Below are 27,667 nucleotides of genomic sequence, written 5' to 3' on the forward strand. Positions count from 1 at the left end.
ACTCACTTTTGATCATGGTGTTTCATCACAGCGATGATAACCCCTAATTAGGACAGTGGTAAAGTTGCCTGTCACGGGCGTCCGGGCGATGGTGGCGCACGCCTTTAATCCCAGCACTCGGGAGGCAGAGACAGGCGGATCTCTGTGAGTTCGAGACCAGCCTGGTCTACAGAGCTAGTTCCAGGACAGGCTCCAAAGCCACAGAGAAACCCTGTCTCAAAAAAAAAAAAAAAAAAAAAAAAAAGTTGCCTGTCACCAAGCCTAGTAACTGGTATTCCATCCCTGGGATCCGCAGAGTGGAAGGAGAGAACCAATTGCCACATGTTGTTCTCTGACCTCTGCCCATGTGCCCACCTCCACAGACAATAAATAAATGTTGTCATTAGTATCTCTTGCTCTTTAGAAGTCTAGGCATTGAGGTGATGTGCTCAAGAAACTTGTTTGCAGCATTGGTGAGGATAACTTAACAGATTGAGAAGTGAGAACTGCAGCTGGGTGCACATGAAAGCAAAAGCATGGGAGACTGGGGCACTATTGCCTGGGGTCTCTGTAGGGTCCTCAGTACAGATGGGATAGTAAGATTTGTGTTGCCGAGCAGTGGGATGTAGTGAGGTTGTATCAGGGCACATGGGTATCTGTGTTTTTATTTCACTATTGGAAAGGTAGAGATTTTACTGGTTTTGTTTTATGGTGTTGGAAATCAAAGCCATGGTCTTGTACATGCCAGCAGTTTACGCCGAGGTACATTCACAGTCCCGATCTGTATCCTAGTGTTGTTTTAGAGCTTGAATTTAAACTTCTCTTCTGGCTAGGTGGTGCCCTGCCACTGAGCTGTATCCCCAACAGTAAAACATTTTCTGATGGCAAGGATACTTTGAAATACTGTTGTGTGTTGTCCTGTGTCTGGGTCAATACCATAATGAGAAATTACTGAACCATTTTAAAAGAAATAGTTTAAAAAAAAAAACAGTGCTAATAAAATGGAAGTTTTGCTGGGCGTGGTGGTAGAAGTTCTGGGTGAGGCTAAGCTACAGAAAAAGGTATTTAGCGTTTAACATGGTAAAGTATATCCCTAAATCTTTAACCTGCAGATATATATGCTCCTTTTAGTCTGTTCTAGTGCAGTCAATGAAACCTAACAAAGTACCTGAGGTGGCTGATGGTGAACAAAATATCTTTGCTCAGTGTCTTGCTCACTGGAAAGTCCTAGATCAAGGGGCCAGAAGACGGAGTGTCTTTAATCATTCCTCAGGTGTCCTTGGATGGCAGAACCTGAAGGGTTCTGATGTTATCATGATGGAGATTAGCAAACCCTAAAACCACAGAAGACCTAGTTTTTTCTTTCATGGTCTCATCACAACACTTTTTTTCTTTGATGTCACAGTGAGATCATGGGATTTTGGAACACATCCCCTCTCATGGTCATCAGTATATATCTGTCAACCTTAGATAACAACTAGGCTTTGAGATGAACTTATATAGGTCAGCTTGATCTTTCTACACAGCTGCCTGCAAAAATCTAAACCAACAGAGTCTATTTTTTTTAAGTAGCAAAGGCCCTGCATTCTATCAGCAACATAAGAATTTAATAATTACTAATCCAAAATAGAGATATGAATATGTACAGTCTTCATTAATTATGAAGTTGCTTGCTGCTTTTATTTGGGAGATGATTTTAAGTTTGAGAGGATATGTGTGATTTTGTGTGTGTGTGTGTGTGTGTGTTCATGTGTGTACTTAAGCACTTACTGTGGAAAAGGAATGACTTAAGTTTTGCTGATTTCTTCTATGTTAAGCTTTAACTGATCATTCTGTTTCTTAGTTTGTTGTACAGAATAATAACTTTATAAATTTCTGAAGTAGTAAAATGGTAGTATGAAAGGTGACAGTAATAAAGCTCTCTTCGTGGTAGAATGGGTGCTGTATTTCTGTTATCATTACCATATTGACCTGTTTAGTTATGATAAAAGATAAAATAGATATAAATATTATAACTGTAAAGCCTTTCTTTTTTGTTTAAACAGAAAAGGGGGAAATGATGTAGGTGGGTCTTCTGTCTGTGTTACTTTCATTGGTCAAATAAAGAGACTGCCTTGACCTTTGATAGGACAGCAGCTTAGATAGGTGGAATAGACAGAACAGAATGCTGGGAGGAAGAAAGTAGAGTCAGACAGACACCATGACTCTCCTCTCCAAGACAGATGCTGGTTAGACTCATGCCGGTAAGCCACAGTCAAGTGGCAATACAGATATTAGAAAAGGGTTAGATCAATATGTGATAGCCAATAAGGGAGTGGAGATAATGGGCCAGGCAGTGTTTAAATGAATACAATTTGTGTGTTGTTATTTCAGGTGTGAAGTTAGCTGGGCGGGATGAAAAGCAGGTCTGCTTGCCTCATCACTACATTGACCATGACTTAGAATAATTTATTTTTATGCAGGTTTTCTTGTCTTTTCAAGATGCTTGAGAAATCTGGAAGATTTGAAGATCTGTCTCTGGAAAAAAAAAAGAAATGAAAACTGCAGGCTTACTCAGCCCAGGATCTGAGTTCTGTGACACTCAGTGGTCCAGAGATGGATGGGAACCACAGAACTTGAGTGCACCAAACTTGCATATAAGGGACACACAGGGACTTTGAAAATGCTGCACATCCTGTACTAGTCACTGCGTAGATGATACTGATAAACATTTTGTATTTGGACGCCAAAGTTAACTAATTTGAAAGTTGATTTACTTTTTATTAAGTTCTGTAGAGCTGCTGTTTTATTGTATTTGTTTTGTTTGTTTGTCTGTTTGTTTTTAGTTTGGGGACTTCTTATTTTCCCCAGCATAATGTTTTTGCATTCACCTATTCTTAACTTGAAAACTGTCCAATTTAGTTTTTACAAACTCTTCAATGTGAAACCAAGAAATGTAATCAAAACAGTATAATATTCTGTGAATGGAGAGGATAATCTTAAGTTCTTCCTCCTCCCCCCCCCCCATGTGTGAAACATAGACTTCTGGATAGGAAAGCTAAATATGCTAGTAGTTTGAATTAAAGGTTTAATATTATAAAAATGCCATCCAAAGAGTAAATCAAGTTACATAATTACATTTTAGTTAATTAAATGTAGAACTGTCTGCTGAATTGCAGTTTCTGAAATACATTGTTTCTTTTAGCAGTGACCATCTTGCAGCTATGCAACTTTGAAAAGTCTAGATTTGCAGGTCTTCATGCTGGGGCCGCAGTGACTGTCCTAACAGGGGTCTTTGCTTCCTTTCGTGTAACTACTTCATTGTGCTTTGCATTGCCAGGCAGTTTTCCCATGTTTGGTAAAATGTTTAGCAAGTTGTAAATTTAATACCTTATGAAAAGGGTGAAATAAACACATCTGCAGTGGGACTTGTAGTAATTTGAGGGACATTTTATATACTTTTAAAAATCAGAATATAATTGGGATGCCAGATTTCTAGCAACTTGCAATTTTAGTTTTCCAGATAATCTGGAAGTTAGCATTTGATAAATGATTTTTAAGCAAATATAAAGATTTTGTTAATTTATAATTTATTAATGTGTTGTTACTGTAATTGAAAATGTTGTGGATACTTTTAAATTGAGTCTTTGTAGAAAGAACTGTATTAAGCAAAATTATGTGAATAAATATTCCCCCCAAATACATCTGATGGTTAAGAATACTGGAAGAGTGCTGTCAGGCTGCAACAGTGGATGTCTTTTTAAAAAACATATCAGAATACTACTAGTAGGTTTCCTCAGGAGAATGTTGCTCCCGATCTAGTCCGTGCCGCACAGTCCTGCTGCCCTGCTGAGCTGCCCTGGGGGTTGAAGTGGGTGCTTCTCAGATGCTGCTACTCGTACCTCTCATTTGTCCCCAGCCCTGTGGCTTCTGCTGCCTCTTTTTCAGAAGGGCAAGGGCAGAAGGGCAGGGGTCTTCCCAGATATTGGGAAGAGCTGCACTGCTTTCGTATTGTAACTAGAGCTTTCCTACGGTTAAGCCATGGGCTGTTATGGTCAGTGGTCAGACACCCAGAACCTCAGTGTGGCAGCTGCCAGCACAGCTCTGTAGCTGCCTTTTTTCAGCCAGTTGTAGGAAGTTACTCTTCCCTCGGGGGAAATTTTCTTAAGTTTTTTTTTTTTCTGTTAATATGAAATCTGAATCCATGTCACTTCATCTTTCAGTCTGTAAGCTTTCTTCTTCTCTCTGATTTTCCCCAAGCTCTTAGAATGTGAATAATTGCTTTGCTTTCTACTACTGGTGTATTGTTGTGGTAAGAATTATGTCCGCTGTCTTCTCTTCTTGGAGAGCAGCTGTGGTAATTAATATTTAGAATCCCCTGGAAGGTGACCTGCTTTGTGTCAAGCTCAGCTTCCTGGACGTCTTGCCTCAGTTCACCCTTCCTTCACACTGTCCTCCTGCGGTCCTGATGGCTCATGTGCCTTGGCTGCTGCCTCTAAGTACCGTGAGGTCAGAGCGCAGTGCTGCCCTGTCGAGGACACGGACGGACTATGTTTGTCTGGGTAGTGTTTACTGAAATGCATTATAACAGCCTTTTTATTTCTCATATTTTATAAAATTAGCATTTTTACTTTAAATTTTGTTTGCAATGATTTCCTATAAAGAACAATTTAGAAATAGAAGAAAAGAGAGGAGCTCAGATATTCCAGTTTCTGTTCAAAGTTCCTGTTCTAGGAATGTTCTGTACGTGAGACTTTATATAGCATTGCTTATAATATTTATCAGTCTGTGTGCGGACACTGAGTAGTATCAGTCATAAAATTATGTTAGCTATCCGACCAGAAACTACTGATAGCAAATACTATGGAGATGGAATCAAAACTGGGGCCTCACTTACCCAGCCAATCATCCCCTTCTAGAGTCTTTGTAAATGCTCCTCGGATAAGGTCACACGTGTATGGAGAAGGAGGCACATGTTTGGGTTTCTCTAGTGCCACTCTGTCCATAGTGAATCTATTGCCATTTTTTTTTTCTCCTTTAACCTGGCTTTTCATTTCCTCTTCACCAAGATATTTAAGAGAAGCACTGTTCTCTTTAGAAATCCATTCACTTTAGTTGGCCCTGTCTAGAGCAATAGACATAATGATTTTCAAACCAAGCTACTAATCAGACTGCATGATTGTTTTAAGAAGAGTGTTTCTGACTGTTAGTAAGCAGTGGTCTCTGCCTGACTTGTGTTAGGTGACAACAGAAGCCACAGTGTAAAGTCATGTTGACAGGAGTGTATAGAGTTGGGCTCTCCAGTGCAAGTCTTCTGCATTCTTTGTTACATAATAACTCGGTTTCCACCCCTTTAGACACTAGAATGCAGCCCAGAATAACAAGGACAATCCTGAGCAGAGCTGCAGCGCACACAACAAAGCTGTTTCCACCTGCGTGAGCACTCGGGAACGGCAGTGCCTGTTCAGACCTTATTTCACACTGTGGTTCTAAGTCTGGGTGTGGTGAGGTTTCAGAGACCCTCCGCGCTCAGGAAACAGGATTACCAGGAGGTCCAGGCTGGCCTGGGCTGCATAGTGAGTTCTAGACTAGCCTGTCTCAAAAACAAACAAACAAACAAAAGCAATCATTTTAATATGTTACAGCAAGACATAGGCATGTTCCTTTCAGTGAAAGGGATGGTGGAGTCGATGTAAATAGTACCTGCTTTCCTGTACTGACCTGAGTGAATAAGAGGATGGCCCCAGCAGGGAGCCAATGGTGAGCAGAGCTGAACTCTCACAGTTGGGGAAGAGTTGTGTCTGTAACCTGACTGATAGCCACACTGTGCATTGGCCTTATGACCAGATAGCCTTATGCTTCACAGAGGAGGTTTCCATCTAAACCAGAGCCAATTGTGGGCGCACAAAGTTAGCTAAAGGCAAATGGTGTTCTTATCAGCAGTGCCATTTGCTGGTTGTAGGCGCTCTGGCGCCTTCAGCCATTTTCCTGTGGGTTTGGTTTACCCTGGTATAAACTCGGCATTCACTGGCAGCAAGAGATGAAGTGTGAAATGCCCCTTGTCAATCACTGTACAGATATTTTAACTTTAAAACTCTTAGCATGTCAGTACTGTGGAGCCCATTCTCTTCCTTTTCCTAAAATATGTCACTTGTAATATTTTCTTAGCTGTATGATATGACTGCAGTGACCTTACCTGTTTCACTGCCCCCTCTTTCTCCTCACATCTGCTGAATCTGAATGGTTGCTGCTCCGCACACTCCTGGGAGTGATCCACTACTGAAACCGTTGATAAGGCATTCTTGGTGATAATGTACCCAACTAATACTCTTTACCATATTCTGTAAATGTGCTTAAACTAGGAAATAGAAAAATAAATAAATAAATCAAAGAGTTCTCTGTCTTAAGTGGGAAATTCCTCATCTCCTAAGTCTGTGGACTTTCTTTTAGAACTTAAAAGGCCTTGAACACCAGAAATGTTAATATTTAGTCAGTTGAATATGCACTGTCAGTGACCTCACAGGTTTGTTAAAAGATGTCCAAACTCTAATTTCTTAACCAGTGGCTGAAAATAAGATTGTTTTATTTTGGTTTGGTCTCTTTGTTTATGGAGAAGCAAAGAGCAGCTGGCATGAACTAGCATCCCCACAAATGAAGAATGTGATACTGTACCATTTATTGGCATTATATGTTTCTTAGCTCTGTCTCTGGCCCATGAGGATCTCAAGATTGGACAGACATAAGTGACATTCTCCTGTCACTGAAGAGACATTTCTGATTTAGTATGTTGGAGTTGACATGTACCGATCATTTATTTGGAAAACTTCACAACTGCTTGCCTATTGTCAGCTGTAACTGGCGCCAGAAATGTTTCCTTCATTAGTCAACCACGTTTGTATCTGGTATGCATGAGAGGTTGAGGCAGAGGCGAGGATCACAGGTTTGAAGCCAGCTTGGGCTACATGGTGTTTGAGATCAGCCTGAACTAAAAAATGAGAGCTTGTCTCAAAGTTTGATTGTAGTCTTGTTAGAGTGTTTGCTTGTACATAGTACACTCAGGAGACGTTGGTCTGGGAAGATGTGATAGAGCATCGGACTTGGTGGCACTGATTAGCGGTTGCTGTATGTCTCTGCAGGTGACTTGTCATGCGGGTTTCTTTGGTTGAAAATCACAATATTTGTCTCCATTGATTTGCTCCAGGTTCCCCAACTTTTCTATAATACCTCTTGATTTCCTCTATCAGAAAGTATTTTATTCTTCTTGTTAAATAAGGCCCTGGAACTAGAGAAAATGTATTAGGAACAGCCTGTGTTAGTGTGATCTCAACAGAAACGGAACAGCTCATCATTGATATTTTAATAAATAAAATTTCCAAATGATCTTGTTAAACTCTCCTGCTCTTTGGAAGTAGAAAATCAAGAATGCTCTGAAGGGAAGTTGCCGTGCCCTACCTATTGTCTTTAAGTTGACAGTGCATTGCAATAGAACATCTGAATGCTGAAAAGTTGCCATGCTGTAATTGATGTTAGGCCTCTTTATTTTATTACCCATAATAGCAAAGCTAGATCTAAAAGTATCAAAATTTCTCATAAGCTTATGGTAGTGGACAAAGGCATGTGTTTTCCCATGACTGTAGGTAAAGGTGTCCTCTGGAATACCTGATCTAAACCTTTACCATTACCATGGAAATGCAGCGGGAGCCCTGTTGGGAAGGGTGCACTGTGGGTGAGGAGTCACACTTTGTAGACTTCGTTTGTTTCATAATTTGCCTTTATTTTTGGAAGCAATTTTTAAGATATAAACAACATTGGGTTCTGTAGTGAACCAATTAAGAAACTAGACTTTGGGGCTGGACCTCCTAGTCTTAGGCATCTCTGGCCATGGGTTTTATTCTCTGTGCCTTGCCTTGGTCTTCTGATATCAGGACTCTTGTATTAATAAGAAGGTGTATGTATTCCAAGTCAGATACGTAATATACATAAATGTTGATTACTAAACAAAAACATTTGTACCCATTTATGATTTTTATAATACATTTATCATGAAGTATCATGGTAACATCTGAGATCTTGTGTTTTGGAAGAAGCCATGGATTAACAGAGCATCGTGGGTTCTGATTTCCATTCTCATCATTTGGTGAAAGTGCTGTTTGAACAACTTTACATTAAGGATTTTGATTCCATGCTTCTTGGAACTAGGAACATAGTAATGAAAGTCAGCTGGCCCCTGGGAGCTTAATTTAAGTTACTGTTGCACACTGGAGAGTAAGTAATGAGCTGTAGCAGACATATTACAATGTAATACGACTCAGAAGAGATGAGCGCATGATTAGGTCTTTAAGAATAGATAGATGGCCGGGCTCTGGAGAGAGTGGGTAAAGAGAAGTAAGTGTACAGTAGACAGAAAATGAGAAAATCAGCCTTCACTCTATCTAGGGAGGCAAGCAAACAGCAGCTCATGCAGGGTGTGTGTGTGTGTGTGTGTGTGTGTGTGTGTGTGTGTGTGTGTGTCTAGCTGTGGTAGAGGACTTTCAGCAGGAAAAAGACAGCCTTGCTTACATTCCGGATTGGAGAAGGGAGACTGGAGGCAGAAAGGCCTGTTAGGAAATCTAAAGTAACTCGAGAGATGAGCGGGAAGTAAAGAGGAGGGAGGGCAAGAGGACTGGAAACTTAAGAAGGAAAGTTGACTCACCTCAGCAGTCATCTTTGCCAAGAGGCAGAGAGCTGGTGGGACAACTCCTTGTTTTTGTGTATCGCGAAAGGTTGGCAGTACCTAGGAAAATCCGATTCTGCCAGGAATATCCTAAAGAGCCATAAATAAGGAACATACATATGAAAATGAATTGAGGTGGAGGACTGGATAGAGGTTTGAGAACAAAGCCAGAAACGAACACACGAATACTGGCAGTTGCTTCCGGGTCACAGTGCCTTAGGGCTTGAAACATCGCCAGCACTAACTCTAGCGTGAGGGGCACGGAGTTACTTAGCACTCTAGCTTGGCTAAGTTGGACCTCTCTTGAAGCCCCATTGCCTTAGCTCCTGTTGCTCTGACCTTTGCTTAGTGAGTGCCAACCTGTGCCCTGAAACACTCTTGGGAGTTTTGTCTTGGGTTCCTTTCCATTGTGCCTGACTTTAGATCTTGACAACGAAAAACAAAGGTACAACTTGGTTTGGGTTCTTGTACACATCTATATCCTGGTGATGATTACTCTTAAAGACAGATTGGGTTGTGCTCTGTAGGAGGACCAGAAGGCTACAGGTTGCTGTTTCATGGTCTTTGGTGAAATCTTGGAGGAGCAGTAGCCGTAGAGTAGCTGTACAGGTCAAGGAGGCAGCCTGCTGATGATCTAGCTGTTAAGCGCATCCATGGCAACACCACAACAGATTGCTCTTCAGAGGGCAGGAAATCACAGACCAGACCTGTGAAATAGTGGTATGTATCCTGAGAGATATATCCCAAGATGACAAAATCCCCTAAGTTTATATATTTCACATAAAATGCTTTTTTTAAAAAAAATGTCTGCAGTACTTAATGCTAATATAAAACTTAAATTTTTGTCAAATAGTGCTTTACTCCTAATAATATTTTGTGAGCTCTTGAACTAACTATGTTACGGGAGTCAGATAGACTATAACCAAAAAATACCTTCCCAATAAAATAAATTTGACTTTTTACAATTCCTGATTTACTTGGTCCTTTGGGAGCTGAGTGACTGGAACATAGTGTTGGCCATAGTGTAAAACAACTTTAGGAAAATAAACAGTTGCATATCATGAGTCCTTGGTAGCTCGTTAATGCCCGAGATGTTTAGTTTTCGGTCAGGTGTGGTCACACACACCTTCAGTCTAGGCACTCAGGAGGCAGAGGCGAAAAGATCTTTGAGTTTGAGACCAGCCTGGTCTACAACAGGCCGGCCAGGGATAGGTACTGAAACTCACCAAAGAACTGTAAGTCTAATCACCACCCAGATATCCAGGTTCTGTACACCAAGGATGGCGTATAGTTCATCTGTTGTTAGAACACAACCATAGACTGCCCTAGAGTATTCAGACATACAGATCCATCTTGCCATGTAATCAATTTGACAAAAAGTCCCCAACTGATACATAACTAGGTCTTTGGTTTTCTATTTTGTTTTCCATCTCTGAGATCTCTTTGGAACCAGCCCTGTTTTCAGTGCCCAGCAGTTAAGTGACCAGTGGTTGTTGTCCTGGAAAGTCCAGGTTCAGACAACTCTTCCTCAGGAATGTTGTCTGACTTTTTGTGCCTGGATAGTTCTGAAGGCTTGATAAGACCTTGACCTTATTTGTTTAGCAGCTGCCCGTGAGCAGCTCTTGCTCTGTATTGGGACTCAATGGAAATAGTGTCAACTTCAGCAAAAAGAGCTTGAAAACCCTTTTCAAAATTAGGGGTTTTGTGTATATTCACAGACAACTCTGGCCTTCAATGTGGCTGCAGCTTTTGATGATTCTATTCAGGCTTGATTAGCTTGTTCTCCTGCACAGGAGCTGAAGGGTTTGTGAGGTCTGATGAACCAGAGTTGTTCATGAGCTCCTTTTAGATGTATCACCTCTCAAGTTCTACTTTGCCATATTCCTGACCATCTAATTGTAGTTGACTTTACCATGTTCATGCTTGATGCTGTTAAGCTCATCCACAAAATACTCATTTGCAAAACAGACTTCACGACCTAGTGTGGGGAGCAGTCTAGAAGTAGTGAAGTCTAAATATTATTGAGGCCACTGCCCAGGTTGCCAAGGGGTCTTGTGCTCCAGTTTCCAGCTGAAGGGAGTTCCTTCAGATTGAATTGTGCCCTGGGAGAGGCATGTTAAATGTTTGTGCCTTTTGATGCCTGTGAGTCAGTAATTTCTCAGAATGTGGCCGAGCATTAAGATTTACTTGAGAGGCAACAGGGAATGCGGGAGCAGCTCTTTAAATCTGTTAAGGCCTCAGCCTCACCACATGGGCTTTAGGCTAATCTTTGCAGTGTGGTTCTGTTGGGTATCCATACTCTGGAATGGGTTCAAGAGACCTCAGACCTGTGCAGCCAGGCTCTTGACATCTCTTCTTCTGCTCTTCCTATTAAGTCAGCATCTCTTGATGAATGTTGAGAAGCTGCTCTTGGTAATGTTATTAATCTTCCCCCTGTGGTAAGGAATAAGTGACTCGCCAGGGCTCCGACATTGACTTTGCACAGCCAAGTTTAGTAGGTTCCTCAAAACCTTTTTTACCTCCAGAGCAAAAGTCCTCTGACTTGCAGGCTTTTATCTTCTTTACGTTTAATAAACTCAGCTTTGACCCTCAAGACTGAGCACTGACATCTCTCTCTTGGCCCTGAATCGGTGACCCTCGTGAGTCAGAGTTCCCAGAAGCACCCAGAACACAAGAAGTTACCGGGAACAAGGACCATAGCAGTTAAAAATAGTATCGCTAGCTGGTCTAGTAGCACACACCTAATCCCAGCACTTAGGAGTGGAGGCAGGAGGATCAGTAGTTTAAGGTCACCCTTTTTACATAGCCAGAGACCAGCATGGGCTACACAAGACCCTGTTCCCTAAAACAAATGTTGCGTTCCAACGAGACAGAAAAAGCTGCCCCAGCCTGTGTTAGTCACGGAATAAGCCTTCAGCTCATCCTACAGAGGAGCGTGTGAAGCTGTGCTTATAGGGGACAGACAGGGAGTGATATTTGCTCTTTATAACAAAAAGATTGGGAATAAAATAGATCAGCCATAAGAATAAACTGGACATATATAATTCCAACACTCAAGAGTTGAAGACAGAAGGCTTGCTGTGACTTTGAGGCTAATGTGGGCTTCATGGTAAATACCAGAGTAGCTAAAGCTACCTAACTAGACCATCTCAGAAAGATACAGGTTTGAAACACTGTTCTTGAGTAGGCATGTGTCCTCAGGTCTTGGAAGGAGTAAGGGAGGGCTGTTGCCCAGGACAGTGGTCTCACGTACCAAACTGTTGTGCTACTGAGAGCCAGTGTGTGCACTGCGGATGCCAGGCAGACGTGGTGGCTCCGTTTCCTCAGCAAGAACAATGGTGTCCTGGTCAGACTCGTTCTTTTTCAGAGCAGCTTTAGTCACTTAAAATTTTACATATAGCAGAAACACCCGTGGGGAATAGCACCTAAGGAATTGGACAGAAATGCACCTCCATGGCTTTTTCTGCAACCAAAATAGAGACCACTCATTCATCCTCAGTGTGGCCTGCCTCATGTCCCTTGAGTAACGTCCCACCCATCCACTCAGCCCAAGCCGCCGCTGTCTGCTCTGTGCTGCTGTGTACTCGGTGAAATCAGTATTTTATTTATGTGTGGTTTCACTCAGCGTGGCTCTGTGAAAAGCATCCATCTTGTTACTTGAGTCCGTTTTCTTCAGAGAGTTGTGTTCTGTTACATGAAGATGCTGTTATCCTATTGGTGTGGACCTCAGCTGTTTTTAGTTTGGGTTATTATGAATAAATGATTATGAACATTTATATACAATGTGTGTGAACATATAGCTTCATTTTTCTTCAATAAATATTGGTGGTAAAATTGCCGAGTTGTGTGGTGTTTATGTCATAAGATGTTGCAGATTGTCGCAAAGTGTTGTGTTTCACCTCCCACCAGTGCCACACTCATTGGTACACACCTGTAATGTGACGTTCAAGAGGTGGAAGCAGGGAAATCAGGAGTTCAGGGCCAGCCTGAGCTGTATAATAAATTTGAGGCCTGTGCTGCATGAGGTCTTTTCTCAAAAAAACAAGAAAGAAAGAAAGAAAGAAAGAAAGAAAGGAAGGAAGGAAGAAAAAGAAAAGGAAGGAAAAAGAAAAATGCTTTATCAGTCATTCTCTGTCTACTGTTCCCCAGCCAGAAGCTCCTCTGACCATCACACTCTGCAGATCTGCATTTCTGGTTACCTAGCCCGTGTCTGTCTACTCCAGTGTGCTCTTGCATTTGATGTTTTGCACCTTATCCCTCACCCATGCTTAGTTCTTATTAGCCGTTCTTCATCCAGTGAACAGTATAATGTGTATGACACTGCCACATTTTATCTGTCTGCTAGCTGGTAGGATTTTGTAAATGTTTGTCTATGGCTTACCTCTGAAAATGTTCTGTTTTCTTGTCAGTTTATTAGTGTGTTCTCTTCCTGTCTTCCAGCCTTTCTGTCCTAAGAAATTCTTGCCTAATACATAGTCACAGGTTTTTCTCTGTAGCTCGTAAAAAATTATGTGTGTATAAAAAAATAATCTGTGATAGAGCTGAAATCATGTGAGCACTGTGTGACGAAGAGGTTTATGGTTTGTGTTCCTCCATATGACACTCTAGCCTGTTCCAGATAACTTCATTAAAAAATATCTCTCTCTCTGCCTCTGTCTCTCTCTGTCTCTCTCTCTCTCCACCCTTTTCTGGTCCCCTTTGTTATTTTAGCCCCTGTGGTCTTTTGTGCCCATGTTAATGTGTCATTGTCTTGATTGTTCTGTGTTCTTTCAGTAATTCTTGGAGGGAGGGGGCTGCTTGTTTGGTTCCCACCCACCCGGCTACTCTAAACTCAATCACACAAAAGCTGTATTAATTAATTCACTGCTTAGCCCATTAGCTCTTGTTTCTTATTGGCTAACTCTTACATCTTAATTTAACCCATTTCTATTAATCTGTATATCACCACGGAGTCGTGGCCTACCAGCAAAGTTCCGGTATGTCTGACTCTGGCAGTGGTGGCTCCGTGGCGTCTCCCCCTGACTCTGCCTTCTTCCTCCCAGCATTCCATTTCGTTTTCCCCACCTAGCTCTGTTTCCCTACAGCTCTGCTATAGGCCCAAAGCAGTTCCTTTATTAACCAAGGAAAGCAACACATAGACAGAGGGACTCCCTATCCCACATTCTTCACAGCATCAGATGTCACAAGCATCAAACTTGCTGTCTGCAGGTGTGCAGGCCACGTGTTTGGTCTGCACACACTCAGGCCGCTGTTTCCATCAGATAATTCTGTCACTCCAGGAAGAATGTCTGTGTTCTTTTTTAACTCTCACCACCCCCTTCCCCTGTGCCCCAGGAACTATCAGTGACCTACTTTCTGTCTCTGCCTGTTCTAGACATTTCATCAATGGAATCAGACAGCATGTGGCCTCCTGTATCTTATTCCTTTCACTTAGCCATCATGTTTTCAAGGTTCATCTGTGTGCTACCATGAATTCTTTATGTCCTATGGATAGTCCTATGGATAGTTTTTTTTTCTTGATATCCTCTGGTGTTTCCTGTTGAGGGAATTCAGTCCAGTAGCCAGTTGTATGGGGCTAGTTGGTCCAATAGGTGTGGTCTTTTCTGGAGATCAGTGACCCGATAAAACCCGGGGGTGGGGTAGGGTAGGGGTGGGGTTCTTTACTGATTGACTTGATCACAGGCTTTCCTCCCTCAATACTGTGCTATGCCTCACAACCCTCAAAATAGTACCACCAGCTGGAGATGAAGAATGGTATTGATGGAGGGAACTCGGTGGTCAATCAGATTTGTTAACAGGTGCAAATCAAAAGAGTATACTCACAATACCGATCAAGGCTACAAAGCCTCCCTCCACGGAACTGACCCTCCTCTAGTTCCCAGTGGCGATAGGGAAGGTCTGGGGAAGTTCCCAAGCCGTGCCTCTGCAGGCCCTCCTCAGTCCAAGGGATCCTGCGCTGTGACCCTTCCCCTCGTGGGGTCACGTTTCTCCAGAGAAGACCACGCCCGTTGGACCAAGCTGTCCCATACAATTGGCTCTTGGACTGAATTCCCTCAGGAGTTTCCACTTTGGTGATTCTGAATAATGTTGCCATTTGCATTAGTGTGAACACAGGTTTAATTCCTTCGGGTCTAAACCTCAGAATTGTGGGACCATGTGGTAATTCTGGTGAGATGTCTGAAAATGGCCAAGCTTTTTGTCTGTACCATTTCACAGTTTCACAGTTCATGGCTTCCCAGGTGCCAGGAGGCGGGGAGTGCTTGCCTGTGGTTGACCTTTCCGTAAAGATTCTGTTGCATTGCTATTTGTCTTTTTATATGCTTATTGGCCACTTGTACTTCCAGAGAATTGCCTAGATCCTTTGCTCATTTTAAAATTAGTTTTCCTGAGTTCTGCCTACTAGCCTATAGGTAGATATATGGTGTGCAAATGGTTTCTGCCATCCTGAGGGTTGTCTTTCCACTACTTCAGACCTTGGCAGCCTTGCTTTTGATAAAGTACGATTTATCTATTTTCTTTCTTGGTTGCTTGAGCTTCAAGTGTATCTAAAAAACTACTGCCTAAACTATGTCATAAAGATTTATATCTGTGTTTTCTCCCAATTTTTTTTTATCATTTTCCCTCTTACACTTAGGTTTTTTTCTATACCCGGGATTAGTTTTTATGTGAGTTGTAGAAACCTAGCTTCATTCTGTGGTATGTTGACAACCAGTGTCCCAACATCGTTATAGTCTTTCCCTGTATAGTGTCTTGCATCTAGTCGAGAATGACTAAACGTGTATTTTCTTCCTAAGCTCATAATGTTTTCCATTGCTATATGTCTGTTCTAATGCCAATACCACATGATTTTAATAACTATATATTTGTGGTATGCATTGAAGCTCAGACCTGGGGGGTTGTTCATTTGTTTTTGTTTGTCAAGACAACATCTCGATACATAGCTCTGCCTGTCCTGGAACTTGCTCTGTAGACCAAGCTGGCCTTGAACTCACAGAGATCTGTCTGCCTCTGCCTCTCAAGTACTGGGATTAAAAGTGTGCCACCACCACCTGGCTCAAACTTTTTAGCTTTGTGTGAAAGTTAGTTTGTAAGCATTAAGACACATTTTTGTACTTATCAAGTGACAGCAATAATGCAGGTAGAAACCTCAGCTGAGCCTCCTTCACTGATACTGAGTTGTTGATGGCTGTCTTGGCTCCTTGGTGCTGTCCTAGACACTAGCTGTTCCTTTGGCAGTGGGAGTACCCTCACATATTAGACAAGTGGCCCTACTTCTGCGCTCTATGTCTGAAGTGTACAGTTCTTCAAGCCTGTCCCATGGACCCACTTATGAATGTTAATGGTGCACCTTTCTAACTGGCCTTCTTAGTAGGCATCTCTCTGCCGGGCCCAGACCGGAACGCTGCCAATGTTTTTTTGGCCTTTGTGGTTATGCTTAAAAAAGATTTTTATACATCTCAACTTGCGGACATGTTTACCTCTGTTTTCTCCTAGTACTTCTATATTTAGCTCATTTGAAAAACATCTAAATATTTAATCCATCTATAACTTTGAAAACTACAGAAGTTTTTATTGCATGCAATACTGAGAAATGAGTATCACAAGTGCATTTTTGTTTTTGGGGAAATGAACTCCTTTAGCTTTTTGATTCCCATTGAGTTAAGAAGCTAACAATCCAACAATATCTGAAGTCATAAATTAGAAAGGCAATAGGAACTGGGGAGACGGTCAAGTTGGTAAAAATACCTGATGAAGCAGCACCCACATAAAAAGCCAGCCATGGCAACCTGTGTTTATGTCTCCCAGTACTGTAGAGGTGGAGGTGGAAACAGACAAATCCTGGGAGCTCACGGTCTGCAGACAACCTGGAAGAATCGATAAGCTTCAAGTTCAGTGAGTCGATCCATCTCTAAAAGTAAGGCGGAGAGTGATTGAATCAACTTCTGGCCTCCACCCACCTGTACATAAGTGCCTGTCCACACAGAACATGCAAACATCACTCAGACTCTTCAATAGAAGGAAGTAATTGATGGAGGAAGGTCATTGGTTAAATAAAAAGAAACTGCTTGACCCTCATTGGTTAGAAGATAAGTGGGAGGAGTAAACAGAACAGAACCCTGGGAGGAAGAGGAAGTGAGCTCAGACTCCACAGCTCTCCTCTCGGGAGCAGACGCCTCAGAGAAATGCCATGTTCCGCTCTCCCAGGCAGACGCACGCGATGAAGCAAGCCGCCAGGTTAGACATGCTGAATCTTTCCCGGTAAGACCGGTGCTCACAGATTATTAGAGATGGGTTAATCGGGATGTGAGAATTAGCCTGTAAGGGCTAGAGCTAAAGGGCCAAGCAGTGTTTAAATGAATACAGTTTGTGTGTTGTTATTTCGGAGCATAAGCTAGCCATGTGGGCAGCTGGGGTGCTGGGGATGCAGCCCCGCCTCTCTTATTACTACAAGTAATTCAATAGAAAACTGGAGTTATCTGGTGTATGACACATAGGTTGACCACAGAGTGACAAAAATAACACTCTTATTGAAGCTACGTAACCGGTCTTTTGATGTGCTTGTATCAGGATTTGGTAGTCATGAAGTGATGCTCATACCGTGGTGGCTCTTGTGTGTGGACTGTCATGCTAAGCAGAGTTATTTAATCTTCACAGTTGCCCAGAGCAAAGCCTGGAGTGAAGAAATGGAGAGGTGAAGTGGTTTGCCCCCCGATTGCAGGTCTCTGGAAGCTACAGCTGAAGGCAGACCTACGAGGGTCAGAACTCCTGCCTTAGAAACGAGTTTGCAGTGGAGGTGTAGAAGGTCAAGGCTGGCAGGGCCTGAGTCTAGGGACTGCCTAGCACCAGATGCTCTGTCTTCTTTTGGTTTTGATGCCGGTTATATGAGTTATTTTTGTGTCACAGTGATAAAAATGTGTGACCCAGTTACTTACAGAGGATGGGTTTACTTGGGCTCCATCATATAGGGGAGAGGTAGCAGCAGGTAGGCATGGTGGCTGAAGCTGGAAGCTTGAGAGTTTCCATCAGAATCACAGGCAGAAAGCAGAGTGAACCTTTTAAGCTTCAAGACCCACCCTGAGTGACATAGGTTCTCCTTACCCAAACAGCACCACCAGCTGGGGACCAATTATTCGAATGCCTGATACTATGGGGGAGGGGTGGAACAACATCTTATTCAAACCACCACAGCTGTGAACAGTGAGACATAATGGGATGCCCCACTGGAGCACAGGAAGCCAAGCTGTCACACAGGGAAAGGCCAGATGTGCCCAGGACCTTGGGAACAGTCTGCTTCCAAAGGCTGAGTGGAAACCTCTAGGCTCAGGGAAGTGGCTTTCCTCGCTGCTCTGGCAAAATACCTGACCGAATGATGGATACAACTTAAGAAAGATTCCTGCCGGGCGGTGGTGGCTCACGCCTTTAATCCCAGCACTCGGGAGGCAGAGGAAAGGTAGATCTCTGTGAGTTTGAGGCCAGCCTGATCTACAAGAGCTAGCTCCAGGACAGGCACCAAAGCTACAAAGAAACCTTGTTTCAGAAAAATAAATAAATAAACAAAAAAGAAAGAAAGAAAGATTGCTTTGGGCTCATGGCTTCCGAAAGTGGCCAAGCAGAGTAGCTCGGAAGGTGCCAGTAGGATCATAACATGGTTTATCAGAGTAGGCAGGAAGCTAACGAGCAGACTGTTGGTCTGTTTTCACCAATCAGGCTCCGAATCCCAAAAGTTCAGAAATCTTCTTAAATAGCCTTACCAGCTGGGAAAGTGTCCACACACATGAACCCTGGGTGCACCTTTGCCTGTCTCTGGAGAAGCTCCATGGCTCCTAGCTTTGTACTTGAGACAGGCTGGTCACCAGGCAGTTGATGGAGGAAGCTTCTAGATGACTCTCCCCAGCTGCCATCATACTGCAGCCACCCAGATGAGATGCCAGAGTGAGGGAGGGAGTTTTGCTGTCCCAGCCCATTCTGAGAACTGAGGGGCTTGAGAAGGTGTGACTGTTGTCTTTGTATCCCACTAGGGATGAGGTGGTTGGACACACTAAAGGACAACGAGAGCTGACCTGTTCTAGAAATGACAGCATCTGCCAGACGGCCATAGACAACCCCAGGTTTGGTCACTCGCTCTTCTACTCGTGGCCACCGAATAGGTTTCTATTTCTATCCTCTGTTCTTATCCACACAAAGTGTTTTCTGTCTTGGGATATTTGAGAATCTCAAAGTGAAAGGGAATGTATAAATTTAGAGAGCTATGGTCTTCAAGAAAGAAAAGGAGCTAAGCTGTTGCTGAGGTCACAAGTGCTTGCCACAGAAGCAAGAGGAACTGGGTTCTGCACCCAAAGCACACATGAAAACAACTGGGTGTGCCTCCCAGTACTAGGAAGGCAGAGACAAGTGGATCCCTGGAGCTCGCTGGCCAGCCAGACTAGCCCAGTAGGAAAGTCAAGCCAATGAAAGACCCCAGCCGAAAACAAGGTTGATTGCTCTTGAGGAATGTGTCCCAAGGTTAACCTCGGGCCTCTACACCACCACGGGCAGCACACACACAGAGGAGGGGGGAGGGAGTGGGAGAAAGAAAAAGAAAGAGAATGTTGGTAGAAACCATTCAGAAGAATTAAAGCTGCCCACTTTAACACTGTAAAGCATTATTACTAAGTATCAGCAGTTCCTTCTAGAAAGACAGTTACTGGCTTGGTGATTATCACAGAAAGGAGATGGAGCACACAAGGAAAATCTTTTTTTTTTATCATATTTTACTGTGTTTTATTGTGTATTCTCATTTCTTTTTTTTTATTGAGAAAAGGAAGAAAAAAAAAACAAGTTTCCACCTCCTCCCAGCCTCCCATTTCCCTCCCCCTCCTCCCACCCTTCTCCCCCTCCTCCCATCCTTCTCCCCCTCCTCCCACTCCTCTCCCCCTCCCTCTCCAGTCCAAAGAGCAGTCAGGGTTCCCTGCCCTGTGGTAAGTCCAAGGTAAATCTTTTTAAGATAAAACTAAGGAAAGGTTTCTATTGCTGTGATAAAACACCATAACCAGCAGGATGCATACCTTTAACCCCAGGATTAACTAGGGAGGCATAGGCAGGCAGATCTCTGAGTCTGAGGTCTTCCTAGTCTACAGAGCAAATTCCAGGATGGCCAGGGCTATGAAGAGAAACCCTGTCTTGAAAAACAAAATACAAAACAACAATAAAATAGCACCAATACCGTGATAGTTTGAATGTAACTGGCCTCTGTAAACTCAGGGAGTGGCACTATTAAGAGGTGTGGCCTTGTTGGAGGAAGTGCATCACTGTAGGTGTGGGCTTTGAGATTTCCTATGTTCATGATACCACCCAGTGTTTCAGTTGACTTCATGTTGCCTACAAGATGTAGGACTCTCAGCTATTACTCTGGCATAACGTCTGCACACAATGTCTGCACACCACCACGCTCCCTGCCATAGTGATAATGGTCTGAACCTCTGAAACTGTAAGCAAGTTACCCCAATTAATTGTTTTCATTTATAAGAATGGACATGGTATCTCTTCAATAAAATCCTAACTAGGACAATGACCAAAACCAACTTGTAGAAATAGGGTTTATTTCATTTTACATTTCTACATCACAGTCCGTCATTGAGGGTGTCTTAGGGTTTCTCTTGCTCTAAAGAGACACTATGACCATGACAACTCTTATAAAGGAAAACGTTTAATCGGGACTGGCTTACAGTTCAGAGGTTTAGTCCATTATCACAGGCTACCCCAGCCAGAACTTCAAATAAGCCTTGCATTTTTTCATTGCACAGAGACTGGGCAACAAATAATACAGCTAACTCTCCCAGGACTTGACCATTATTCCAATTTTCCCAGGGTCTCCTAAAGATGCCAGTGTTCCCAGACAACAGGAAGCCGTCTAGAGAATACAACACCCACATTCCCAAGAGATGGGGATGGTGGATTTTGGTCATTTGATAGGTTATCAATGTAATTTTTGGGGGGCATTGGTTATAAGTTGTTATTGGTCATGGTCAGGAAAAAGGCTAAACAAAGTAGTGAGATTCAAAGATTTCTTTCTGAAGAAAAAAAGGAGGGATATAGTATAAAAATGATGAGCTAAAGGTCTGAATTGTTGAATTTAAGCAACCACTATTCTCAAATATTTTACATTGGATAGATTTTTGTATATTGATACAAATTTAAGGTTATTTTTATACTGTACATATGTTTTTTTTTTTTTTCGAGACAGGATTTCTCTGTAGCTTTTTGGTTCCTGTCCTGGAACTAGCTCTTGTAGACCAGGCTGGCCTCGAACTCACAGAGATCCGCCATTCTTATTTAAGGTATTGTACCTATGTAGTCCATTTAACAATGTAATGTAAATTCTAGTCCTTTAAAGTTGTTATTACAAACTATTTAGGATAATAAAGAAATGCACATTAATAGTAACCTATAAGCATCAAACTTGTAGTTTTGTTAAGGTATGTTTTCAAGGTAAAACAGATATATTTTTAGATAGATGGGTCTTCAAATACTTCAAAGACCTACAGGCTATGGCATTTAAAATGTTTTCTTAACAAGACTTTTCATGACAATGAGACATGTATTCTCATGGCAGTACCAATTTACTTCATAGAAGATGATGGACATTGAAGAAACTCCATAAGGAGTTTGCTTTCAATATGGCAAAACTAGCCATTAGGGCAAGGGGCTGCCCTTGCCTCTACTGCTGACAATATGTTGTCCAAACTAGACAAGCAGGACACAAAGAAACCTGACTAACTTTGCCAAAACAAGGTAGGACAGTCCTTCAAAACTCCTGCTTTATAAAAAAGTCTGGCCGGGAGATGGTGGCGCACTCCTTTAATCCCAGCACTTGGAAGGCAGAGGCAGGCGGATCTCTGTGAGTTCGAGACCAGCCTGGTCTATAGAGCTAGTTCCAGGACAGGCTCCAAAGCCACAGAGAAACCCTGTCTCGAAAAACCAAAAAATAAAAAATAAAAAAATAAAAAAAATATAGAAAAGTCTGTCAGATGTCATAGGCCTGTAGGCCAAAGACAAATACAGAGGAACTTATGTGACTGTCTAGGCAACCAGCTGTCTCTGTCATTTCTATAGCTTTGGAAGTGGCTTGCACTGCACTTCCTGTTTATTCAAGTAATATTTTATCCTTCTTGGGTCTTTGATGGAGCTGAAGACTAGATAGTCATAGTTATAGTTTTCCTTAATTCTGATGTAAGATAAATTAGGTACACAAAATTAAATTCACCAAAATAAGATAAATAATAAAGTATTTTTCTCCAAAATTGTGAAATACAAATAAAATAAACATTGTGATTGTAATTCTTATCTGATGATTTTACTTATTATATATAGCTTTACTGTGTTAAAGTTAAACCCTTTCCTTTTTATTTAAACAAAAAGGGAAAATGTTGTGGAATAATCTTTTTGTACACTGTGAAGATGTGTCATTGTGATTGGGTTATAAAAAGCTAAATGATCAATAGCTAGGCAGGATTTTTAGGCACAAAGGGTGCTGGGAAGAAGGGTGGAGTCAGCAGCCAGACAAAGAAGGGAACAAGACATGATTCCAGGAGTCATATGGCAATGTGTAGATGAATAGAAACGAATTACCTTAAGTTATAAGAACTAGTGGGACAAGCCTAAGCTATTGGCCAAGCTTTAATGATTAATAATAAATCACCATGTCATGATTTGGAAGCTGGCAAGAAGGACAAAAAAAACCTGACCATAATGTAGTGAGACCTTGTTTCAAAACAAAAACAAAAAGATACCTATTTTTCAATCCAATATATTTTGCTTCCTGGCCCTCTGTGTTGAGTCACTATCTTTACTAATGTAACGATATTTTTGGTCTTTAGACTATTTCTGCTGTGTAACAAACCTAGTGACTTCAATGATAGTGGTCATTGTTTTATTACCACATTGTATCATGGACCGGATTATCCAGGACCACTTGCTCATCTTTGCTCCATGCATGTTAGTTGGAGCTGGTGGTTACACACAGGTTCAGGTAAGAATTGCCTAAAACTTTACTCTTGTCTCCTGGTTGATGTTGGTGGTCAGTGTATACCTCACTCAGCTGGAGATCTTTGCCACAACACCAGTGTGAAGATTAGTGTTAACTGTCAACCTGATAGACTCTAGAATCGCTCCTGAACATGCCTCTGGGGTATTATCTTGATTGTGTTCATTGGTATGGGGAGATCCACTGTGGGCAGCACCATTCCCTGGATGGGATTGCAGACTGGAGGTGGAGAAAGAGAGCTGAACAGCAGCAAACACTCAGTGCTCTCTGTTTCAAGTCCCGCTGCTTTTATTTCTCAGTCATGATGGACTGCCACCCAGATTTGTCAGTCTGGTGATAAAACAAGCCCTTTCTCCCTTAGCTCCTTTGTTAGAGCATTTTATCACAGCAAAGGGAACAGGAACCAAGACACCTACCAGTAGCATGTCGGAGTGGCAGCCTGACTTCCTAACTGCAGGGACCGGGCTCTCGGTGTGGTTTGCCCAAGAAAACAAGGCAAAAGTGCTTAGATTTTATGATCTCAGCTCACAAGTCATACAGAGTCACTGTCACTCCATCAGGTTTGTGGCAAGGACACAAAGGTCTTCCTGGGTGTATAGGAAGAAGACAGGCCCACCACACAGGAAGGGGTATATAAAGTTAATGTGCTAACAAAGTGAATAGCTAATGAGGTGGGTTAGATCATGTGAAGTATGGTGGATCTGCCCCTCTTTATACCTGTGAGGTGGGTAGACCAGTTGTCCCTCTTTGGAAAAGACAATTTAGCATACCTCAAAATTGAAAATGAGTTAGACACAGCAGTATGATATAAGCATTAAGGTTGATTGACAGAGATATAAAGAGGTCTACTTAAAATGGTTAAATTTCTATACATACATAGATAATATATGTAATATATGTATGTCAAAGTACTAAGTCATAGCCAAGAAATTCTTAATTTCTCATGTGTCTGGTCTTTTCTTTCTAAAGTTATCTCTGTCTTTCTCCTATTATCCTGTCTTTACTTTCTTTAATGCTGCCAATTCATACAGCAGGTTACAAACCTTGCGTACCTGGAGTGCCACCAAGAGACACTGAAGGTTTGCCTTTATAGAAAATGTTTCTTATGAAAAAGAAAGAAATGACTGGTTCTCAGCCCCTGTGCCCTCTTTCTGAGTGATGGGACAGAAGCTTAAGTGCTAGCTAGCCACTGACTAGGTACCTTCCATCTGCAATGACCATCCTGCAGGTTTGTTGTTTCTAGTCCAAATGAAGGTGAGTCTACAGTTTTTACAACTCTTTCTGTGATCTGCTGGGTCTGTGGTGCTTAAAGAAAACACCGCCACATAGCTCTGCCTTATTTGGATGATGGCCACAAGGACAGACATGTGATCTAGCAACCAGTACACTGGAAAGGTGAGGTGGGTTCTTCAGCCCTGTCAAGGTCCTGATTTCTGTGGATCATGTCACCAGCATTAAGGCCTCCTTGGGCTGCGTAGAAATCCAAGAGAGGCTTCTGCTATATGTATGCTGCTTCTTTCTGTGGCTATTCATTCTTAATTTGTGTGGACTACTTCAGTTACCCTTTACTGGGGTAACAGAGTGCTCTGAAATTTTAGTGACTTCAGACCACAGTCAACCTTAATTAACCCCTGATTACATAAGCCAGGAGTGTGGGCTCTCGCATGTGCTTGCTTGTGTGGCTACAATCAGCAGGTGGATCTCATGAAGTCTAGCCGGGCTGTAGCTCCTTGGTAGGTGCTGGCTGCTGGCTGCACCACGTGCTTCAGCACGCTTGCCCGAGCTCGTTCATGTGATGGTGGAAGCCTTCCCAGGAGCAAGAGAGGACAGGCCCCAATCTGAAAATACTTTCTAAGCTGCTCTGGCTTAGTGCACACCGCGGCTCCACAGCCCTGGTGCATTCCACAGGCCGGAAGGACACAGGGTTTATGGGGGCCACTTTTCGCTGCTGTCTGCTACAGATGTCACAAGTATGCAAAGTAGGGGCTTGGTTCACATTTGTCTAACAGCTTAATTGCATAGCTGATAATAAAGTCCAGCTGGGAAACTGTTCTCATTACCTCCTGAATGAGTTGAAAATGTTTTGGTGGGAGGGGGTGGATGAGGAAGGAGTCTTGCCCTGCACAGCCCCGGTCTGGCCTTGAACTTTAGAGCTTGCTTAAGCTTCCCGAGGAGCTGAGGTTGTAGGTGTGGGCCTCAGCGTTCCACATCTAAATCAACTGAATAAGTGTTGGGCATAATAAAATTCCAATTATTTTTAAATTACTTTTTAGGTCTGGATATGAGACTAAGGTATTTGCCAGTCATCATGGTTGGGATGTGGCTTTTCTCCCGGGGCTCCTGTGGTGATGTTGGCAAGCAGTATGGGGCCTTTAAGAGGTGAAGTCACAGGGAGGTCCATAGGTCATGGGGAAACACCCTTGGAAGGAATTAGGGTAGTTCTCACCGGATCCCGGAGTTATTTCTCATAAGGCGGCCGTAAAATTGGGTGTGAAGGTGCATACTTGAGATTCAAAAGTAGAGGCAGGAGAATCCAGAGTTCAAGCTCAACTACACCACCGTGAGCTTGAGGCCAGTCTGGGACACTGACAGCTTATCCACAACTGGCCCCTCCCAGCCTCTCTGGCTTTCCCCTCTAGATCCCCATCTCTTCCTCTAATTCCTGTTCCTACTGCAGTGTCACCACCTTCTAGGAGATCCTCACAGAGCCACGCTGGCTCTGCTGTCATCTGTGACCCCAGAAGGGCGAACTGCCCACATCTCTTTATAAAGTTACCCAGACCGGGCGTTCTTTTGTTGATACAATAATGAAAACTGCGTGTTCATTGTGTAACTGTGAGAGCCAAAGTTACATTTTAAGTTTGAATTATTATGCCTTAGAGAGCCAGGAAACAAAAAATGCCTCTGATCTGCAAGGCCCTTGCCCAAGGACAGGTAGTTCCTGAAATGCTGGAGGCTGTTGTTTATGGGAGATAACAAGCCACTTGTTTTTATTCCCCTAAACAAGTTTGATCCACCCATCTGCACCAAAAGTGCTTGATCACTTGTGAGGAGCAGGTTCACTGGCAGGAAATACGTCAGGACGCATGCTTGCCCTTGATTTGGAGGTAGGCTGGAGGTTTGGCAGGACGAATACGTGTCCCTGATTGGACCTGATGGGAAATATTTAAGCAGCTGCAAACCTTGACTCAGAGTCATCTTCTGGAAACCCGGAGATGGACCTGGCCGGAGTCCATCTACCTGGCCAGTGTTTAACTAAAGCTTCCTTCAAATTTGGCTTTAAACTGCGGTAGTGGTCTTTTTCTGGATTGGTGGGATTAACATAACAATGAAAACTGATATTTAAAAAGTATCATTAGTCACAGGGAGAGGTGACGCAAGCCTTTAATCCCAGCACTTGGGAGGTAGAGGCAGGAGGATCTCTGTGAGTTCAAGGCCAACCTGGTCTACAAAGCAAATTCCAGGACAGTCAGGCCTACACAGAAAAAAAACCCTGTCTCAAAAAAACGAAACCAATCAAACAAACAAAACAATGAAACTGGGATAAGACAATATTTGACTTCATTCATCATAAGTGAATATGGGGAGTATCAAGTTTATTTCTGAGGTACACTAGTGCCATCCTGCCAACTGAATATTGTTTTTTGTGTGTTAATTTTGTATTCTGCAACTTTGTTAAAAGTGTTTATCAAAAACACTACATAAAAGTGTGGGAGTTCTCTAGTAGAATTTTTAGGGTCACTTATGTATACTAATATCTGCAAATAACGATATTTTGATTTCTTCCCTTCCAATTTGTATCCCCTTGATCTCCTTCAGTTGTCTTTTGTTCTAGCTAAGACTTCAAGTACTATTGAATAGGTGTGGAGAGAGTAGGCGACCGTGCCTTGTTCCTGATTGTAGTGGAAATACTTTGAATTTCTCTCCATTTAAGTTGATGTTGACTATGGGGTTGTGTAGAGAGTGGCGTGGAGCCGCACCTTAAAGATGGCGCTGACTTCCGCCCTCCACCATCCCGAAAGTGAGTGCTCTCTCACAAACAACTTCTTATTTGGCTAAGGCCGGACTCTTGCGATCATCACCCAATGATCGCAAGCTGTTTTGCGTATGCTTGGACCAATGGACGGTGCCCACGTGGCTATCCAGGGTTGGTAGCCCAGGCCTACTTAAGGGCTGGGAGAGGCTTGCCCGTAGAGAGAAGAGAGAAAGAAAAGATCGTGATTCTGTAAAAAAAAGTTCCTGATTCGAGACCAGCCTGGTCTACAAGAGCTAGTTCCAGGACAGGCTCCAAAACCACAGAGAAACCCTGTCTCGAAAAACCAAAAAAAAAAAAACAAAAAAAAAAAACGGTCCTGAATAAACTGTCTACAAGAAGAGCTCCGGTGTCGTGCCATCCTTGCTGGTCGAGGCTGTCGCGACAGGCTTGCCTTTATTACGTATCGCTAATCTCTCCAGGACTTTTATCATGAAGTGCTGTTGGATTTTGTCAAAAGGCTTTTCTACATCTAATGAAATGATCATGTGGTTTTGTCTTTCAGTCTACGTATACAGTAGATTACACTTATCGATTTCAGTTTGGTGAACCATTGTTGCATCTCTGGAATAAAGCCTATTTGATCATGATGATCATTTTGACTTGCTCTTGTTTGTTTGCAAGTATTTTGTTGAGAATCTTTGCATCTATGTTCACAAGAGAAATGGTGGTAATTCTTCTTTTTGATTTATTTAGTATGTACACAGTATTTTGTCTGCATGTATGCCTGCAGGCCAGAAGAGGATACCATATCCCATTACAGATGGTAGTAAGCCACCATGAGGTTGCTGGGAATTGAACTCAGAACCTCTGGAAGAGGATCCAGTACTCTTAACCACTGATGTTCCTTTTATTTCTATTTTGTAGAATAATTTGAGAAGTTTTATCATTAACTCTTCTTTGAAAGTCTGGTAGAATTCAGTGCTAAAACTATTTGGCT

At 42.6% G+C, this 27,667-nt stretch overlaps 1 protein-coding gene across 1 annotated transcript in view; it reads left to right on the forward strand.

Annotated features, from left to right (window-relative positions):
- The window catches only part of Znrf2 (zinc and ring finger 2), an 80,935-nt gene extending 68,426 nt beyond the window's left edge, over positions 1 to 12,509 (forward strand). Inside the window, exon 5 of the mRNA XM_041640298.1 lies at positions 2,442 to 12,509. The gene's annotated coding sequence lies outside the window, so the exon portion shown is untranslated. The remainder of the gene's footprint in view (positions 1 to 2,441) is intronic.
- Positions 12,510 to 27,667: the final 15,158 nt, after the last annotated feature.

This window comes from Microtus oregoni, unplaced genomic scaffold, assembly GCF_018167655.1.
Source record: "Microtus oregoni isolate MIOR12 unplaced genomic scaffold, Mior012 000062F_ref0000492, whole genome shotgun sequence".
In the NCBI taxonomy this organism is placed as follows: domain Eukaryota; kingdom Metazoa; phylum Chordata; class Mammalia; order Rodentia; family Cricetidae; genus Microtus; species Microtus oregoni.